Source organism: Suricata suricatta, chromosome 5 (assembly GCF_006229205.1).
Source record: "Suricata suricatta isolate VVHF042 chromosome 5, meerkat_22Aug2017_6uvM2_HiC, whole genome shotgun sequence".
Taxonomy (NCBI): domain Eukaryota; kingdom Metazoa; phylum Chordata; class Mammalia; order Carnivora; family Herpestidae; genus Suricata; species Suricata suricatta.
In genome coordinates this window covers 148,172,045-148,183,493 of record NC_043704.1, presented here as the reverse complement: position 1 = coordinate 148,183,493, position 11,449 = coordinate 148,172,045, and the positions used below count along the sequence as shown (strand labels likewise).

The following is an 11,449-nucleotide window of genomic DNA, read 5'->3' as shown; positions in this document are numbered from 1 at the left end:
GGGTGCGGGGGTGCTATTAGCTTGTACTTTGCCTTCAGTTTGCCTCGTGCTCCCTTATCAATATGGTCACAGGCGCGGCTGGATCAACCAAGGAACAGATAGGCTTCGGCTCCAGGGATATGAATGCCTGCTTTATCATTCAAAGCAATTTGTGGGACAAGTAATCAGCCCTACCCCAGAGGTAGATACAATTACCAAATGCACCCAGTGAAATCTTTAACATTAAGAATAAACGTATTTCTTAGATTCCAAGTCTCTTGATACGGACAAGGCCTCCAGGGGACCAGATGACGTGGCAGCAGGAGACCGGCTAGTATGACTTCATGGGCCTCCGTTTCAGGATACCCCTGCCCCTGGTAGCTAGGACACAGCAGAGGACTCAGATCAGAGACTTCAAAGCTCTCAGCAGAAAGGGAGAAGGGGAAGGACAAGAGCAAGGAAGGAATGGGTTCTGTTTTGCAGAACCAGCAGTTCCAGCCGAGGAGACGGCCCAGCTGTGTGTTTCACCTGATAGCCCCTTAGGTGAGCCAGTTTTCGAAGATTTTATTTTGAAGTAATTTCTGCATCCAACATGGGGCTCGAACTCAGAACCCTGAGATTAAGAGTCATATGCTCTACTGATTGAGCCAGCCAGGCACCCCATTATTTATTATTATTTTTGTCCCCCTGAGTTGTCTTGAAGTTACCTTTTGCTCATTATAATACTAAGATCTCCTATAGCTGGGGTTTTCTGCATTGTTTGAACATACCTGTATGCACTAGCATGTTAACATGGGAGGCATGCACAGTGGGGGCAAAGAGCCTCAGAGAATATGTGTAAGTTCCTTAATGTATATGCATTACAGTGCTCCCTGCCCTGCCCCCTAATACAGTGAATAAAAACAACTGTACTAATCCCACAGGAAGACAGTGCTTTGAGAACTACCTGTCTCCTTCCATGAAATAGGTAGTAAAAAGTTCTTTGCTTTCAACACTTCTTTGGGTGGTGTTCAAATGGATGCACCCCAAGGGTGGGCGGTCTTCCTTGAGTTCAGTTACAGCTAGACTAAGATTATGGGTTTTTAGGAGGAAAACCACAGAGCTAACTTGCCATTCTCATTACATCACATGAAGAGGACATGCTAGCAAAATGATGATATTGACCTCGATCACCTGGTTCAGGTTGTGTCTGCCAGGCTTCTCCAACTGGAAAAAAGTTCTCCACACTCTGCTCTTTGGAAGCAAGTGATTAACTGCAGTTTGATGCTCCAGTTGGGGAGTGGAGGATAGTTTAAAACATCCTAGGGGCACCTGGGTGGCTCAGTTGGTTGAGCATCCAACTTTGACTCAGGTCATGATCTCACAGTTTGAGTTTGAGTCCCGCATCGGGCTCTGTGCTGATGGCTCAGAGCCTAGAGTCTGCTTCGGATTCTGCATCTCCCCCTCTCCTCCCCTCTCCCTCTCTGTCTCGGTCTCTCTCTCTCTCAAAAAATGAATAAACATTAAAAAAAAAAACCAAACATCTTACCTCCTGCATTGAGTATGTAGGTAGATTATCTTCTCTAAGGGAGATTTGTGTCTTCTCCCCCATTTAATTACTTATTCAGTCATAAACTTTATTAGGGACTCATGAATATTTATTTTATATTGCCCTTATGATTCAATATTATGTTATTTTGTTGCTGAAATTGTTTCAGCTTTTTTAATTAGAGGCTTTATCAGGTTTGCTCCTGTGGCCCTTTGAGGTAGTTGCCCACTTTTACAAAACCTTTTTTATTCACATTAATGTACCCATGGGAAGGTGCAGAAATCATAAGTACAGTTTATTGAATTTATGTGAATTATACTGTAGTTTATTTTTCTTAATGTTAATTTATTTTGAGAGAGAAAGAGAGTGCAAGCAGGTGGGGGCAGAGAGAGAGGGAGAGAGAGAGAATCCCACACAGGCTCTGTGCTGTCAGTACAGAACCTGACACAGGGCTCAAACCCACAAACCACAAATTTATGGTCTGAGCTGAAACCAAGAGTTGGTCATTCAACTGACGGAGCCACCCAGGCACCCCAAATTATACTGTATCTTGTGTGTTCATTTTATTGTTGAGTATTTGGGTATTTCGTCTGGATCGAATAAGGCCAATATAAATATTCTAGTATGTCTTTTGGTGAATATGTCTGGAGGATCCAAGGGCAGGCTGCCCTAGATGGGCCACATTTCTCACCTTCCTGCGAATCATCTTTCTTCCCCTCTGTATTCTCAGACCCTTCGCCTTCCCTTAGCTCATGCACTTCATGTTGCTTACTGTCTTTGGAATTTCCATGCCTGTGTGGATTTCTGGTACTTAGACTATTAAAGTGTATTTTCCCTCTGGTAATCTGTCTCGTATCAGTGCGATTCTTAGTCTAGCTAGAACAACCTTGAAGAGCAGAGGAAATGCTTCCTCCTCAACATGTTAGAATTCACCTGAAAAGATGCCTAAAGTGCTTACTGATCTTGGTGGAGCCTCTCAATGAAAGAGAATTAGGAGGATCCTCTTAACTAATTTGGACTTGTGCTGGATGATTTAAAAGAGGATTTTATGGACCAGAGGGGGCAGTTTGCAATTGAATGCACACGGCACAGAGGTGGTTCCGTGGTTAGAGAGGCAGGAACACCAAAGCAGAGCTAGAGTTGTCATTGGCCAAAGGGTAACATCACTCATGTTAGAAAAAGGGAGATGTTTCCTGAATTTTGCAGTTGTGAAAGGCTTTGTTTCTGTCTGGTTCCAGACACGATGGCGACGTAAACTTCTCTGAACCTTGTTCATGTTCTGCGAGTGTAGCTTATGTCCAGTTGGGGATGTTCTGCTATGCGGAACTGTTGTTATTTTCTTAGTGGGGTCTAGATGTCAGCAGAGCCGTGTTTTGATTTTTCACATGTGGTCACTTTTTTTGTTTGTGTTCCCCATCTCGTAGGTAAGGAAACTGAGGCACAGATGTTAACCCATGTCCTAAGTCACGAGACTTACAAGTGACTCCTATCTTAACCACCACATTCAACTTTACAGGCTCTAAAATTTGCTTATATCGAGACGTCTTGGGTGTCTTCTCTCGCCTTGCAGCCTCGGAAGCTATCCACCATTTATAAATAGGGCAGCATCAGTGATGGAGAGGAGTTAATTTAGAACTGGGGGCTCCTTGCTGTCTCAGTTGGTAAAGCCTGCCTTGAGGTTGTGCGTTTGTGCCCCACATTGGGTGCAGACATTACTTTAAAAACTAGAATCTTAGGGGCACCTGGGTGGCTCATTGGTTGTGCGTCCGCTAATTTTGGCTCAGGTCATGGTCCCAGGGTTGTGGGATTGAGCCCTGAAATGGGCTCCACCCTCAGCATGGAATCTGCTTGAGATATTCCCCCACCCCTGTCTCTCTCTCTCTCCCCCCTCTGCCCCTCTTCCCTGCTCATGCTTGCGTGCTCACTCGCTCTCTCTCTTTCTCAAATAAGTAATCTAGAAGAAGAAGAAGGGGAAGAGGAAGAACAAGGAGGAGAAGGAGGAGGAGGAGATGAGGAGGAGGAAAATCTCAGGGACTCTGCTCTATCACCGTGAGCAGTGCCGCACGCTGGATGTGGTCCTTGCCACCTGGGCAAGGCTGTCTCCAAGGACAGCTGCCAGGCCCTTCCTCCTGTCCCCATATGTGCCCGGGCCTCTGCCTCTCCCCTGGAAACCCCGCTGTAGTTTGCTCCGACCAACAGAAGGCGAAAGGTGAGCCGGTTTGGAGCCCCGTCCTTCCGAGGCACGGCAGCTTCCACTTCCCCTCTTGTTCTTGGCCACCAGCGCGTGAGGAAGTTCAGGCTGTCCTGCCGGAGAGAAAGGGTGTGAAAGGGACCCAAGGTGCCCCAACAAGCGGCGAGCACCAATGATCCAGACATAAGAATGAAGCACTCTTGGGGCGCCTGGGTGGCTCAGTCGGTTGGGTATCCAACTCTTGATTTTGGCTCAGGTTGTGATCCTAGGGTCATGGCCATCAGGCTTCGTGGGGTCTGCTTAGGATTCTTTCTCTTTCTCTCTCTGTCCTCTGCCTTTCTCCTCCACTCGCACATGCTCTCTCGCTATAATAAAATACGTATGAGAAAGAAAAGAAGCAAGCAAGAAAGCTTTTTTTTTTTTTTCTGGAGAGAGTGCACACTTGGGCACACATACGTGCATGAAGGGTAGGGGCAGAGGGAGAGAGAATCTTTTTTTTTTAATGTTTATTTTTGAGAAGTGCTGGGGGAAGGCAGAGAAGGAGGGCGAGTCAGGGAGAGGGACAGAGTGTCTGAAGCTGGCTCCGTGCTGGTGGCAGCAATCCCTACTCAAGAACCTGAGATCACAGCCTGAGCCGAGGTGCAGTGCTTAAGTGACTGAGCCACCCAGAGCCCCAAGACACTTCGACTATAACCAAGTAAGGTTGCAACTAGTGGGATGGGTCCTTTCTGCCCTCAGATCTCGTTTTTGCCCTTGCTCTGCTCTGCTCTGAGTCAGAGGGCGGACTCCTAGGGGGCTGTTTCCCAGGCTCCCAGGTGAGGCCCCCCCCTCACCTCCCGGCTAGGCCCAGCCAACGCAGGCACCACTGGGGAATCAGAAGGCATCGGCTAGTCTTTCTGGCAAAGGCTTCATCCCCAAACAGGCTTGGGTAGTTCTGGTTGGCTCAGTGACCCGCTCTTGGCCTCCATGCGCTGCTCCTCCTTCTTTCCGTCCTCCCTTCCCCGCTCCCCTCCGGCAGGAGACTGAAGCAGGTCCTCACCTTGGTAAGGGCTGAGTTGCCTCACTCCCTTGCCAGGCTTCTCAGCTCCTCCATTCAATTCCTTGTATTAGATTCCCTCTGGAATTTCCTCCCCCATTTTAAATGCTTCAAGTGGCTTCTATTCTCCTGGTTAGATCCCGGCCAATATACATCCTTTGGCAAAAGACTTGGAAACAACATATGAAGTCAGGTCATCCTTTCTCATCACAAGCCCTCTTGAAGGAGGTTCTTTATTCCTTTTGGAGTTCGTTGGCATTTAGATTTGTGTCTTTATCATTATTTCTAAGCCACTAATATGAAATTGTAAGATATCATTGATAGAAGTTGTAATAGCAATCCTGGAATTTTCACACTTATGTTGAGTACCTTTCTTTAAGAGAATTCGGCTGTCAACAACCTAGTGTTTTTCATGACTCTTTGGTGCCACCTGCAGTGAACATTTCTAATTTAAAAGTGAAGAAAAAAACAGATGTATGTTAAGTGTACTTTTATTATGTTTTAAAATATGAATTTGAGATTATTTCAATTATAAACATGTGAAGATCAAGGAAATAGAGTTTTATTATCATAATCATTGTAATTATATTTTAGAACACACACAAAAAATGAAGGATATGGGGGTGCTCGGGTGGCTCAGTTGGTTAAGCATCCGACTTCAGCTCAGGTAATGATCTCATGGTTTGTGAGTTTGAGCCCCACATTGGGGGTCTGTGCTGACAACTCAGAGCCTGGAGCCTGCTTCAGGTTCTGTCTTCCTCCCTCTCTGCCTCTCCCCCACTTGCTCTCTCTCTCTCTCTCTCTCTCAAAAATAAAATAACATTGGGGCACCTGGGTATCTTAGTCGGTTGAGTGTCCAACTTCAGCTCAGGTCATGATCTCATGGTTTGTGGGTTCGAGTCCTGCATCAGGATGCTCTGTGCTGACAGCTAGCTCAGAGCCAGGAGCTTGCCTCAGATTCTGTGTCTCCCTCTCTCTCTGACCCTCCTCTGCTCACACTATCTCACTCTGTCTCTTAAAAATAAATAAAAAACATTAAAAAAATTAAAAACAAAGAAATCAAGAGCTGGATGCTCAACCGAGTCCCCCAAGCATCCCTAAAACTTGTATTTTTTTACTCAATATTATATTTTTGAGATTGAAATACATATATTTATAAAATATATAGTATTCATATTTCATTCATAAAACATTTATATTTAGATAAGATATATTTTAAAATACACAAACTGTTTATATTCTATTATACTGTGTATTTTTAAACTGTTCAGGGGGTGCCTGGGTGGCTCAGTCAGTTAAGCATCTGACTTTGGCTCAGGTCGTGATCTCATAGTTCGTGAGTTCAAGCCCCACATCAGGCTCTGTGCTGCCTGCTTCAGATTCTGTGTCTCCCTCTCTTTCAGTCTCTCAAAAATAAATAAAAGCTAAAAAAAATAACTTCAGTATTCTACTAGATGATTGTCAATTCAGTATATTTTGTACCATGATTCCTAAGTAAAAGTCTCATAAGTGATATAGGCTTAATTATCTCATTGGTGGAGATCTGCAGGTATGATGTTCCGTTGCTAGATTACTGAGTCAGCAATGTCATGATGCAGTTTGGCATCCACAGGAACCTTTCCGTCTTCCCCTGGTGGTCACAAGGTATCCGCCGCAGCTCTGCCCTTGCCTGACACTATCCCCTCAGGAAGGGGCTGGGGGGCAAAGAAGAACTTCCCCTTTCCAGACTTCTTTTCTTTAAAAAACTTGCTTTTGATGTTTATTTATTTTTGAGACAGAGACAGCACAAACAAGGGAGAGGCAGAGAAAGAGCGAGACAGAATCTGAAGCAGGCTCCAGGATCTGAGCTAGTGGTCAGCACAGAGCCCGATGCGAGGCTCGAACCCATTAACCGTGAGATCATGACCTGAGCTGAAGTCTGACGCCTAGCCAACTGAGCCACCTGGGCACCCCAGCCTTATTTTGTAATGGATAGGTAACACGTTTCACCAATTATAAAGCACACTTTCTTTTAAGTTCTAAAAAAAACCAATAATTCCGACATTTAAGCTGATAATGCTTTCTTATCCCTTAGAAGTTCTGTTTTATAATCTTAAAAATGCCCCTTTTAAACTTAGACATAAATCTTTTTTAAAAAATCAAGTTTATTTATGGGGCGAGAATCCCAAGCAGGCTCCACACTGTCAGCTCAGACCTGGATGTGGGGCTCAAACCCCCAAACCTCGAGGCCATGACTTGAGCCAAAACTAAGAGTCAAATGTTTAACTGACTGAGAAGCCCAGGCGCCCTAAACTTTGACTTAAATCTTTAAAAATGATCTTGGGTATACAAAATAGGAACGCAGAAATGAAAGAAATCGGTTAAGGTTGTTTTCGGAAGGTCTTCTCACCAGAGTTCTATTCTAAGTCACTTTTTAAATCAGCACCTTTCATGTCCATGTTTTCCCCCAAGATGGTACCCACTAGGCCATCAGTGACACCGTCAGGACTGCACTCCTCACAGAGTGCCATATTGTCTCAGGAAGACCCATTCTGGGGGGCCTGGCCGGCTCAGTCATTACAGCCAATGACTCTTCCTCTCGGAGTCGTAAGTTTGAGCCCCATGTTGGGTGTAGAGATTACCTAAAAATAAACTCTTGAAGAAGAGGAAGAAGAAGAAGAAGGAGAAGGAGGAGGAGGAGGAGGAGAAGAAAGAGTAGAAGGAGAAGGAGAAGGAAGAGGAGGAGGAGGAGGAGGAGAAGAAGGGGAAGGAGAAGAAGAAGACCTACTCTAAAAGTTATAATTCTAGTACTTTCTAGTACCATCTGGATCTTGCCAAAAGACGTCACAAAGGGTAGGTTTTCAGATCGTGTTTGTACACACACAGGGAGTGACAACACACTACAACAGCCATCCGACCACAGTGCTTGTGAGATGCTATCAATTGTGAGAAACCTGCCTATCTCAGAAATGAAAGATTCTGTGCCTTAGAATCAATGAGGTACGGTGGAACTTCCAGAGACTCTCACCCAATCGCCCTAAGCTCTGTCTGGCCAAGTCGGTTGCCTCCCTGCTGTAGCACCAATTCCTGGCAAAATGATAGGAGATTCCAACGCGTGCCTTGGATCCATCACATTGCATTTGTGGAATGTTTCTGTGAGTGTAGAATAAAATCAGGATTATATTAACTAGGAGGAACGGGGAATGGCTGCTGACATCTTATCACTTTATCTCTTCTTTTACTGGCAGACATTGACCTCGGCTGCAGTTTTTATTTTACCAAGCAGAACTCAGTTTTGAGCACATGTACAGGACTCAGAGTTCCTCTAGGATACGTTTAGTTTTAGCGGAATGATGGTGCAACCATATTTTTGGAATTTTTACTGTGAAATTTTCCAAATGTACCCAAAGCTCAAGAGTCTAACAAACCCCATGTGTCCGCCTCTGAGCTTCATTTAACCACAGACTTGTTTCATCTGCCCCCTCGCCTTGGTTAGGTTTTTTTTTTTGCTGGAATATTTTAAAGAGAATCCCAGCCATTACACCATTCGCCTCTAAACACTTCAGTATGCAGCTCAAACAGAAACCGAATATTTTCTTGCACGACCACAATGCCATTATCACATCTAACGAAATGCAAATAATAATTTAATATCATTCAATTACCAAGCCATACTCAAATTTCCTCAGTTGTATGAAAAATTCTTTTTGCGATTTCTGTTTAGAATCAAGATCAAACAGGATCTGTTTTATTTGGTTGTTATGTCTCTTGTGTTTCTTTTAAGTCTTATGTTTCTCTTAATCTAGAACACTCTCCTCCCCTCTTATTTTTCCTTTCATTGGCTTGCTGATGAAATCAGAGTCTAATATAAAGTCCCTCCTTTGAGATCTTGTATATTGCTTCCTTGTGGACTGTATCCTTTATGCTCAATATTTCTTGAGCACTAGGGGTCAGTTTTAAAGGTTTGAATGCATTATTATCATTATTATTTAAAGACTTTATTTTTAGGTAATCTCTGCACCCAGCATGGCGCTCAGATTCATAACCCTGAGAGCAAGAGTCCCACGCTTCACCAACTGCGCCAGCCAGGTACCCCAGTTTCACTGCATTGTGATTCAAAATGTTTTCCTGAGGATTCTAAGTGGTGCGCCGTACTTTCTGTAGCCTTGCCGGGAGTCATGCCATGTCGGTTGTCTCGCTTTTTGTGCCATTACGGTTGATCACTGGATTCGGATAGTGACAATCTCATATCTGTATCTTGCCTATCAGCTAATGACTACTGACTGAATCAGTTATTTCACCAGCGGTTGGAATGATTTTCTAATTTGGACACTGCTGCATTTGTTAACTAGAATCAAGGCTAGGTGAGTGACTCCTAACATTTTCGGCCCTACGCGGCACTCACCTTACCCTGGTCCCAGCTCCAGCTAGAATTCTTCTGTACTGAAACACATCCCCCCATACATGGGGATATTAGAATACATGGGAATTCTTCTTATATTAGAAAGTAGAAATGTTTAGTTCTTTCCCTATAATTAACAATTTTCAGAGAAATAAGTTGATGGCCTGGCTATTTCCAGGTCCATTTCCTTTCCAAAAGATTATTCTGAACTCATGAGTTTTTATATACACAATATGTTTTAATCAACTGCAATCCTTAACCTTTTTGAAATTAAAATAATTCCATGTGTGCCTATGGGAGTACACAACCCCGATGTTTGCTTATTATTATAATTCTACCACGCCTTTCATTCCCTAATTTAGCTTAGTGGTGGTGTATGTATTTTAGATACACCGTACGGTCAACCTTTTTTTTGCTCATTCTTGCTTTTTTATTTTTTTAATTTATTAAAAAAATTTGTTTTTCATTTATTTGTTTTTGAGAGACAGAGCACAAGCAGGGGAGGGGCAGAGAGAGAAGGAGACACAGAATCTGAAGCAGGCTCCAGGCTCTGAGCTGTCAGCACAGAGCTCGATGTGGGGCTCGAACCCACGAACCATGAGATCATGACCTGAGCCCAAGTTGGACGCTTAACTGACTGAGCCACCAGGCGCCCCTCATTCTTGCTTCTTTTGTAAAGAAACAGCTATATTGGGATACAATTCATATATCATACAATGCACCCACTTCAAGTGTACAGTTTGGTGGGTTTTAGTCCAGTCACAAAGTTGTGCAACCATCACAGCTGTCTGATTCCAGAACATTTTCATCACTACTCACAGATATGCCACACCCATTACTAGTTCTTTCCTGCTCCTCCCACACCCTGGCTCTGCTTTCAATCTCAAACTGACTATTTGAGGATTTGCCTATTCTGGGCATCTCATACAAAGAGGATCGTACAGTGTATGCCTTCTATGACTGGCATTTGTCACTCAGCATAATGTTTTCAAGGTATATCCGTGTTGTACAGCATGTATGGACATTCCCCTGCTTTTCAGGGCCTACTAATATTCCACTGTTTGTAAATACCACATTTGGTTTAATAATTCATCAAGTGATGGCCATTTGGGTTATTTCTACTCTGGGGCTCTTATGAATAAAGCTACAATGAATATTAATGTGTGAGTATTAGTGTGGGCATATATTTTTATTTCTGTTGGGTGTGTACCTAGGAACGCTATTACTCAGACTCAAATGCTTAATCTTTCCAGGAGTTTCCAGATCGCATCCAAAGTAGCTGCACCATTTTACACTCCCTCCAACAGTAGGGGAGGGTTCTGATTTCTTCCATATCCCCATTAACACTTGTTATTATCTTTTATTTTATATCTTATGATTTTGGTGCTCGCTTTGGCAGCACATATACTAAAATTGGAATGATACAGAGAAGATTAGCATGGCCCCTGCGCAAGGATGACACGCAAATTCGTGAAGCTTTCCGTATTTTTCTAAAAGTCGAAAAAAAATAAATAAAATAAAAAAAATTTAAATATTTTATTAAAATTGTTTTTAAAACTTATTTTGAGAGAGACAGAATGTGTGTCAGTAGGGGAGGAGGAGAGAGGGAGAGAGAGAATCCAAGGCAGGCTCTGTGCCATCAGCACAGAGTCCTACACAGGGCTCCATCCCAGGAACCTTGAGATCATGACCCAAGCCAAAACCAAGAGTTGGATGCTTAACCCCCTGAGCCACGCAGGTGCCCCTAAGAAATGTTTTAATGTAATCTCTACCCCCGATGTAGGACTCGAAATTACAACCTCAAGATCAAGGGTCACGTGTTCTACCTACTGAGCTAGCCAGGTATCCCCTCGTTGACCATTTTTAAATTATCTTTGTATTATCGAGTTGTACAAATTATTATTATTATTTTTTAAATGTTTTTTTTTTTTGATACAGAGACGGAGCATGAGAGGGGGAGGGGCAGAGAGAGGAGGCACAGAACCGGAAGCAGGCTCCAGGCTCTGAGCTGTCAGCACAGAGCCTGACGTGGGGCTCAAACCCACAAATGTGAGATCTGACCTGAGCCGAAGTCAGAGGCTTAACCAACTGAGCCACCCAGGCACCCCGAGTTGTACAAATTATTTAAATATTCTGCGCACAAGTCTTTTATCAAAAATATGATTTGCAAATAGTTGCTCCCGTAGTGTTATCTCTTCACTCTCTTGATAGTGTCCTTTGAAGCACAAAAGTTTTAGATTTTTAAAGATTGAGATATAATTGGCATGTGACATCATATTAGTTTCAGGTGTACAATTTATGACTTGATGTTTGCATATATTGCATAATGATTAT

At 43.5% G+C, this 11,449-nt stretch overlaps 1 non-coding gene across 1 annotated transcript; it reads left to right on the top strand.

Moving 5' to 3' along the window:
• Positions 1-10,498: 10,498 nt before the first annotated feature.
• On the top strand, positions 10,499-10,605 carry LOC115293009. The gene has a single exon (XR_003909282.1). It is a non-coding gene; the product is annotated as a U6 spliceosomal RNA (small nuclear RNA).
• Positions 10,606-11,449: the final 844 nt, after the last annotated feature.